The sequence below is a fragment of the Benincasa hispida genome, chromosome 1, assembly GCF_027475165.1.
Source record: "Benincasa hispida cultivar pf3 chromosome 1, pf3_genome.v1.1, whole genome shotgun sequence".
Lineage (NCBI taxonomy): Eukaryota > Viridiplantae > Streptophyta > Magnoliopsida > Cucurbitales > Cucurbitaceae > Benincasa > Benincasa hispida.
In genome coordinates this window covers 26,388,521-26,398,625 of record NC_143478.1, presented here as the reverse complement: position 1 = coordinate 26,398,625, position 10,105 = coordinate 26,388,521, and positions in this window count along the sequence as shown.

Here is a 10,105-nt window from a genome sequence, read left to right as displayed (position 1 = left end):
CGGGCTATCGCGGAGACGATCGCATACACTCGATGCATGAATATTGCATCCACTAATCGCATGTGGTGATCGCATACAACAGTCGTATGGATGTGCGGTTGTCGGACAAATGCGTCCATCGCATAGGAATTGCGGTCGTCGAGCGAATGCGGTCATCGTATAAAAGTTGTGGTCATCAAGCAAATGCGGTCATCGCAAGATTGCGGCTATATTATGATAGCCATAATAGAGGGATGAACGTAAGGTTGGTGGAATGCAACATGAACGCATACCTTAGGAGAATCAAAAGATGATGTTGACATTTCACCTACCACACCGTTAGCAGCAGAGATTCAAAAAAGGACCAACGCGCCGCGAATGTCAGAATCAGAGCAGATCCATTAATGTTGTCGGCGATCAAGCTCTATGGATGGAAGCTGATGTGCAGAATTTCATTTTATCCAAGTTTCTACCTTCGAGTGGATCCTTGTGATCCAGACGAAAGCGTGAGAGGAAAGCTTAAGAGTTTTTCATCTCCTTCATCTATTCCGAGTGACGACCGGAGCCTTCACCGGAGTTAGAGCTCGAGAGAGTCTGCTCCACCGTCCATCCATGGCACCATCGACAGCCTTGACACACATCTGCTGGAAGCAAGACATTGCTTCCAGCTATGTCTTGCTTCCAGTTGGTCCTTTCATTTTCTCTTCTTTCCTTATATTGTATTGTATTACATTTTGGCTTAATGAATTAATACATTTTGTGATCAATGCATTTCTATATTTTCTCGCTAATTTTGTGATGAGGATCTCACTAATGAAGGAAATCTCACTAATTTTATGATAAGAATCTCGCTCTAGAAGGGAATCTCGCTAGAATTTGGGTCGAATCTCGCTGGAAAGGTGAGTATCGCTAGGATGAAAGGATCTCGCTCATGATGAGGATCTCACTCATTAGAAGAATTCACTCATGATGAGTATCTCGCTGGTAAAGCTTCTTTGATGATGAAAGTTCTATTTGAGGTATTTTGCTAGGAATTCTAAGTAGTTTAATTTGGAATTATGTCCTTTCAGGCCAAGCTAGAAGAGGCGTATAACCCGTTAAAAGGCCAACGAGCTGTGAGTGACTATGTGATGAATTATATTTTAATGATTTAGAAACCATGATTTCCTTGATGTTATCTCTCATGTTAAGTGTTAAAAACTATGATTTCTTTGAAGATATTCCTCATGTTAAGTGTTTAAATGAAGTGCCAAGCAACGTATTTGTGAAACTGTTTCTCATGCTAAGTAAAGCATATTTTCCATGGAATTGACATGATGTAAATATGTTATCTTGTCCAAATACTTTCAGCATGTTTAAGTAACTTTTTTTTTATGGTGAACTAATATGATGGATGAACTAGTATGATGATTTGAGCACTAAGCCTTAGTGTTCAACTAAATGTTTATGACTAGTTATACTTAAAACGTGATACCGAAGGACATTTGAGAAGGTATCCGCCCAACCAGATACCGAAGGACATTTGAGAAGGTATCTGACCAACTTGGTACCGAAGGACATTCAAGAAGGTACTGGACCAACTTGATACTGAAGGACATTTGAGAAGGTATCTTTGCAGTTCGATACTGAAGGACATTTGAAAAGGTATCTGACTCAGTTATAACCACGTGCACGTAGGTAATACGACGTCGAGGGATTGAGCAAAAGGGTTCTCCCCAACTAAGGTTGACGTTGAGGGTTAGATCTAGTAGTTCACTCTCAACTAAAGATAAAGGCAGTCATATCTTCTCCTAAGCTAGAAGGATAGTTTGGAATTGTTAATGCTTATGAATGTTTATCAACGCATGATGTTACTAATGTATGAGTTTTCCAAGTATGTTTTCCATATCTAACGTATGCTAATAGTTTTTACAAGCTAGTTCAACACGATTTAAGCCAATTTATTTTATAAAGTATGAAGCATGCGTTAGGGTTAAAACTAAGCTTGATGTGCTATGTTTATATACCTAAGATTACTAAAGTACATGTATTGATATTCCTAAACACAATGAAAAGGAGTACTGAAGGTAAGAAAGGTATCTGAATAAATGTACCTAAGGTGTTGACGGTACATAGAAACCTCCATGTACACGTGGGTAGTTTTGAAGGAGAGGTCGAAGTATGGATCTCCTAGGCCATAAACCAGCAAAAAGAGGTTGAAGCATGGGTCTCATGGCCAATAACAGACGTTGGGAGCTAGAGCGAGGTATGCTCGTTCTTAACTAATAAATAATGATGTTTAATGGTGTTTAAGAGTAGTTATCAATGTTAATGTTTATAGGAAGTTGCTTGAGATGCCCATCGATATATTTTTAAAGAGATCGACATAGGGGTCCCTCCTAGCCATAGCTCAGTATGAAGAGGTCGAAGTAGGGGTCTCAATTAAGATTCAGGTTTCAGATACAATGGTTGTAAAGGTTTTATGTACACGATTTCTTGGTATATTTTAGTTATAGTATTATGTTTTCAAGCTTTCAGTTTAAGCATGAGATTTATGTTTTATTAAGTCACTCACTGGGCTTCTAGCTCACGTTTTCAAATATTTTCTTTCAGGTAGCGATCAGTTCCCAAAAAACGATTCTGCTGTTGCTTTGCCACTCAAAGAAGCAGGTTGAGGGAAGCGTAATTGAAGACCTATGTTAGTTAGTACACTTGTGTCTGTCTAGTGACTAGTATTCTTGATGGGGCTCACTAGGTTGTATTATCTATGTATAAACAATGCTGCGAAACCCTGTAATGTAAATGTGTTAAGTTCTGAGTTATTATGTATGTATTCAGGGTTTGAGCAAGGTTTAACAGGTAAGATAGGCAGTAAGTGCCAGTAAAAAGGTTGGTAACTGCTACAATCACCATTCCATCCAGGTTAGTAGGGTAATCTGGTACGGGGTGTGACATCGCGTTTACTATAATTTTAGCCATCAAGTTTTTGGCGGCTAATTTTACGTCATCAAGTTTTTGGCACCGTTGCCAGGGACTTGGCAGCTAATTGTTTGTTGAGTTTTGTGTTTTTGCAGGCAAACTTTTTACCTTAAGAGTATTGTAGCTTGTGCGACCAAGTTGCAAACAATATTGAAGTGTAGGCGATGCGCCGAAAGTCAGTATTGACCCCAAGGTAGAAGGGCAACCAGTCGCATGAACTAAAGGTAGTTCTAAGCGCATGACGGCCGCATACGCCTACCAATTGCCAGAAGTTCCAATGGTCAGGGCAAGTCCCTTGACCTAAGAAGTTGAGAGAAATCTCCTGCATAGGAGGCTTCTTGCGGTGACAACACTCCAATTTCTTCAGGGACGTCTTCTACTCTATCTTTACCTTGCTTTCTTAGTTTAGTTTATTTTTATTGTTATTTTGGATATGCGACTGCTTCCTTGGTTGTGGTGTGTTTGCTCTTTGTAGGTGCGATAATAAGTCTCCTCGGTGCACAGTTACAATGGAAGAATTCCCTTCATCCTTCAACGCATGGCTTCGAACGCATGAACCCCAAAGCATGGTCACGTGCATTATTCCGCTTAAAGTTCTTTTTTTGTTATCTTTTATGCTTTATCCTTTTGATCGATTGCGTTCCTTTGAATGCATCTATGATGGTATGTATAATTCACCGCATCTGCTAACTAAGCATCGCAAGGCTTACCTTACATTTAATAGCTTCTTCAAAATTTGAAAGTCTTAAGTTTTATTATGTGCAAACATTTGCTCAAATATTTATTACCGCATTCCTGTTGAGTTTATTTTTAGCTTTGCGGTAAGAGCGCTGCCAACCTCTAAGTTTGAGAGTGGCAGTAATCCTAGAGAATTGCGTTCATTCTATAAAAAAAATTGAGAATAACAATTCCACTGTCAACGCAATGGGGAAACCCATGTTGGTAAGAGTTAAGTTGTGAAAGGCACTTACCCGTAGTTGGATGTCCGCATGACATACGTGGGGGCAAACCAAAACAAAGGTAAGTCACCAGGATCAACGCATAAGCACAACTTCTCTGTCGGGCACAAGCCAAATCGAGCAAGACAAGAGTTGAGTTAAATATGGAACACAACCAAAGTTGGATGCTCGCATGTCACACGTGGGGGTAAGCCAAAACGAAGAGCGTAACCAGGTTCAACGCCGCATTCGAATAAGAAATCGCAAGGCATTGAATTATTTTGAACAGATGCATTCTCAAAAGCTAAACGCAAAGTTGCGGGGAATGAATAAAAAAGTTTTTGAGCAAAGGCTTGCTGGATTTAAACTTAGAAAATATCTTTTTGAAGAAGTAGCCAAATTGGAGGAGAGCATTGCGGCCATGGTCAGAGGTATGAGTAAATTATATTCTGAGAGGTTAGTCATCACAAAGGAAAGCCAGAAGGTGAGTTAAGAATTTCTTGAGTATAACGCATGCTTGAGGATAAGCATGATTCTAAGTTTGGGGGTGTGATGACGGGCAGAAATGCACGTTATTTTAGGTCTTTTATTTAGAATTATGAGGATTGTTAAGTGAAATATACGGCGAATATGTTAAGAATTCATGAAAAAATGAGTTTGCATCGTTCAACATTAAGAATCTCGGCTAACCCACTATTATGCGTTATTATGCATTCAATTGTCTATCTTTGTAGTTAACGTAGGAAGTGGACGCGTACGCGGAAGCCAGGCTATCGCGGAGACGATCGCATGCGCGATCGCATAAGCTCGACGTATGAATATTGCGTCCATTAATCACATTCGGTGATCGCATACGGCAATCATATGGGTGTTACGACTGTCGGGCGAATGCGTCCATCGCATGAGAATTGTCGTTGTCGAGCAAATGCGGTCATCGCAAGATGCGGCTACATGGTGATAACCATAATAGAGGGATGAACGCAAGATTGGTGGAATGCAACATGAACGCATACCTCAGGAGAATCAAAAGATGATGTTGACATTTCACTTACTACGCCGTTAGCAGCAGAGATTCAGAAAAGGATCAACGTGTTGCGAATGTCAGAATTAGAGTAGGTCCATTAATGCTATCGGCGATCAAACTCTATAAATAGAAGCCAATGAGCAGAATTTCATTTTATCCAAGTTTTTACCTTCGGGTGGATCCTTATGATCCAGACGAAAGCATGAGAGGAAAGCTTGAGAGTTCTTCATCTCCTTCATCCATTCCGAGTGACGACCGGAGCCTTCGCCGAAGTTAGAGCTCGAGAAAGTCTGCTCTACCGCCCATCCATGGCACCACCGGCAGCCTTGACACACATCTGCTGGAAGCAAGACATTGCTTCCAGCTGTGTCTTGCTTCTAGCTGATCCTTTCATTTTCTCTTCTTTCCTTATATTGTATTGTATTACATTTTGGCTTAAGAAATTAATACATTTTGTGATCAATGCATTTCTATATTTCCTTCGATTCCATCTCCATCTTCCCTTACTTAGCATCCTTAACTTTCATTGCATCACTTAGTGAGATTGCTAGAGTATCGCATACTTAGTCATACGATATAGGAATATGAAGCATGTAGCAAACCACTGGGAGGTGTGCGTTGCGTGAATATTGTGAGAAAACCTTATTTGCTTAGTGTGAAGCTGTAGCAAAGCCTGTCTATAGACAGACGCAATGCTTGTCTATGAGTAAAGTCAGCAACAACTAACTGTCCGGGAGGGTAAGTGGTTGGTCGCATTAAGCAATGTAAGTAAATGTTCGCTAGAGATAGGAATAATCTTACGTCAGCCAGGTTTATGCGATTACCTTGTCTTATGAGTGCATCATTCATCATTTAGGCATACTTAGGAGAGTAGCCTAAAAACCAAATCTAAGACTCGGAATTGGAACGCATAAGCAAGAACGAGGAGCTTAGAGATAAGCTCCGTTTGCTATTACACAATGTATGCACCCTACGGATGGGATATTGCATGCGTCCAAAAGTAGGATACGGTAGTATGCGGTCATCTTTTTTATGTGTGGGAGCACATGTGTAAACCCCGAACTTAGGTTCCCTAGATAAGCATGTTTAGCCAAAGGGATGTTATATTACATATTTATTAAGTAGAAATTCATGTTGTTTATAGGGATTATGAAGGAAGGGAAGGAAAATATATTAACTGAACAAACTCAATCATTAGTCTGGCTGGAGGCACTAAGTGTGGAGTGACGTGGCAATCTACTCTTTGAATTCAAGAAGTGGCAGAAAGATAAAAATGGAAGTGAAACTTCAAAAGCATGGTTTCGACAATTGACAAGAGAAAATTTAGCGAATTCGGTGCCATTCGAAACCTGAGAGAATCTAGGTTGTGAAATTGTCTTGCTGGAGGAAGATTTCAGGAGGAGAAGAACAAGAAGTGAAGAAAACCAAGAGAAAAATCTCGGATTTAAGCAGGACCAAGGTGAATTTTGGAAGTTCCAAGCCAAACTATAAGGAATTCTAGGCTGAAATTTTAAGGTAAGGAAGTAACTCAAATCTAAACAAGTTTTTAGAAGGAAGTTTCTTGAAAAGAGCTCTGGATTTTGAGTTATGAATTTTTGAAGTTATAACAGGGAATTGGTGCATAAGCAGACAGCTGCTTGTGAAGAACAAGCAAGCCGTTCATCGTGGAGAATTATAGCGAGATTTGGGCATGAGGATCTCGCTTATAAAGGGAATCTCGCTGATTTTGTAAGGAGGATCTCGCTCTAGAGGGAAATCTCGCTAGGAATTGAGGTGAGTATCTCTAAGATGAAAAATTGACAGGAAAAGCTTGATCTCGCTCTAGAGGATCTCGCTGGTATCGCTCTAGAGGATCTCGCTGACCTCGCTTAGGGGGATCTCGCCAGTAAAGCTGTCTGTGTTGATGGAAGTTCCTTTAATAAATGAATTATTTGAGGTATTTTACTAGGAATTCTAAGTAGTTTAATCGGAAATTATATCTTTTCAAGCCAAGAAGAGCTAGGAAAAATGTATAAACCATTAGGAGCCTGACGAACGGTGAGTGACTAAGTAAACTTAAGGTTTCCAATACTCATGCATATATGATCAAGTAAAGCACAGTGACATTAATGATGAATTTATACTTCCTTAAGCAACAAATGGTTAGAGAATAACTTAACGCACGTCTCTCGGCTTGTATGTGTGTAACACAGGCCAAGGTATGTCGTGTAACCATTACAAAAGTTATGTTTTTTGTTTTGATATATGCTTCCTAGAGGAAGGCTATGAGAGAACGAGTTCTTGTGTAAATGAGTGGTAATGGAACTTAATTTGATGTTACAAAATACACATTTGATACCCAAGGACGTTGAGAAGGTATCTAACCAATTTAGTACCGAAGGACATTTGAGAAGGTACCTGGCCAATTTGATACCGAAGGACATTTGAGAAGATATCTGGTCAATTTGATACCGAAGGACATATGAGAAGGTATCATAGTAGCTCGATACTAAAGGACAGATTTGAGAATGTATCTAAGCAGAAGTACCTAAAATATGATGGTACTTAGTGTGGCCACGTGCACATAGGTAGTTATGAATGAGAGACCGAAGTATGGGTCTCTTGGTCGGTAATAAATGTTTGGGAGCTAGAGCGTTTAGGCTCATTCTCAACTAGGAAATAATAACGTTTAATGATGTCTGAGAATGGTTTAGAGCTACATTTAAGGACAATTGCTTGAGTTTACTCATTGGTATATTTACATGTTTATAGTGATGCTACACTTGTTGCTTTACGATTCTATAGTCTCTCACTGGGCTTTTAGCTCACATAATTCTTGTGTTTTCCCTTTTCAAGTAGCAGTCAGTTTCCTCAAGGTTGATCCTACTGTTGCTTGCCACCGAAGACTCGGCTTATTAAAAGACTTAGGTTGATGATCTGTTTGTGTACATATGTTTTTTAGAGGGACTAGGGCTTCTGTAGGAATGTTTAGGCCACCTGTGAATATTTTTCTATAAAAGTAATGTCTTGGTTGTATGCATGTATTTATGTAATCTTTGTAGAACCTTAAGGGAGGTTAGCTGTTTGCGTATATTGCTAATATGATGAATAGGTTGGTATTTAGATTAGAATGCTTGAGTGGTGAGTACTGGCAGTAGGGCTAGTAACTACCATGGTCATATCCTCTTCCAGAATAAAAAGGGTAATCTGGGAGAGGGTGTGACAACATGAGCAGGAATAGAGACTTAGAAATAAGGCCTCTTGACACCATCGCATATACATCGCATGCGTCCTAGAATTAGGCTCAAGTGTGTGAAGCATGATCGTGTAGCTTGCATTGGCTGAGGTTGTCCTTGTGGTCAAGCTTAGGGTTGCGATGAAGACATCCTCACATTTTATCTATTTTTCCATGCATTTTACTACGCGTCAACAGTTGTCGTGTCTCTACCTCTCATTCGTATTCTCATCGCTTAATCTGATAGTTAGGAATAGGAGTAGTTTATAGCTTACAACCCCCATCATTCTTTTATTCATCCGCCGCAAACACATCACCGCATATATTTAGCTACAAGTCCTTGAGTTCGATCTCCGATCACCTGAGAAACTTGCATTTGCGTTATACTTGGCGTGAACGCAAGAAACTTTGTGATAGGAACGTATGGTCATCGCATATAAGAGTGACGCATATTTTCATTCCAACGCATGACCACCGACGCATGATAATAAATGCATCACTTAAGACATGCATGGCATATCATGTTCACCATAATTTTAGCCATCAAGTTTTTGGTGGCTAATTTTACGTCATCAATAGTATAAAAACCAAGCCAAAATTTGAAAATTAAAAAAAGTAATTTCTAAAAAAATTATTTTTATTTTTAGAATTTGACTAAGAATTCAACTATTATATTTAATAAAGATGCAAATCATTCTAAGAGATGTGGAGAAAATAGGCTTAATTTTTTTAAAAAAACCAAAAACAAAAAATGAAATGATTATCAAATGAGACTTTTGTTTTTGGTTTTCTATTTTTAAATTAAGCTTACAACTAATCACTACTTTTACCTATAGTTTTTCTTGTATTTTCCCTACTTTTTTTACACATATTTTAAAAAATCAAATCACAGTTGGAAAACTAAATATATATTATATATATATATATATATATATATATATAATATATAATTGATTTTATTTTTAATTTTTTACTTAGAATTCAGATGTATTTTGGGGGAAAAAAGTGGAAAACTTACTAAATAACTGTGTAAAAAAAAAACAAAATTAAAACACAAAATGATTATTAGACAACACTATAATTTTTAAGATATTGGTTTTTGTTTTAAACTTTAGCTAAGAGTTAAATGTTTCCTTTAACAAAGATAAGAAGTAAAACCTATCGATAAAAAATTGTGAGAAAGCAAGAAGAATATTAGGCATTGACGTACTAAAGAATAGAGAATGGTACTTTAATTCTATCTCAGGAATCATATGCTTTGAAAATGCACTCATGGTTTAACATGTTGAATTGCAAATATGGTACTAAAATAATGATGATGATGTGTTTGTGACAAGAATTTTGTGTTCAAAATCCTTTACTTCTATTGTACAAAAACTATATAATAAGAAGAAGAACAAAAATTGTTTTAGATGGCAAGATTACTTAAAAAAATTTCAAATATAGTAAAGTGTCATGGTCATATTAGTGATAGACACTGGTAAACACTAATAAATATCTATATGTGTCTATCAGTGATAGATGATAGTAGTTTATGAGTGTCTATCACTAATAGATCGTGACATTTTGTTATATTTATAAATATTTTGATTCATTTTACTATATCTAAAATCTAATAATAAATAGATAAATAAATCAATAATTTCAAGTAACTCTCCATACCAATACTAGCTCAACTATTATTGGAATCTCCAACTCTTATCTATACTATCTAAAATGAACTATGGAGAGAGAAACATTCATTTTTTTGTTTTACCCTTTTTAGATGATGGTTATAGGCTATCTTGGATAATTTGACAATTAAATCAATTAAAAAAATCTCATTTTAAATACTTTATTTTATCATTCACATGGATTTAGTTTCAAATTTGGGTTTTATTTGATTTTTTTAATAAAAAATCTATCAAATTTGGGTTTTCGCATTTTTTTAATAAATTTAAAAGAAAAATCATATTACTTAAAAATTAAAAAAATCAAATCAAACTAAGATTT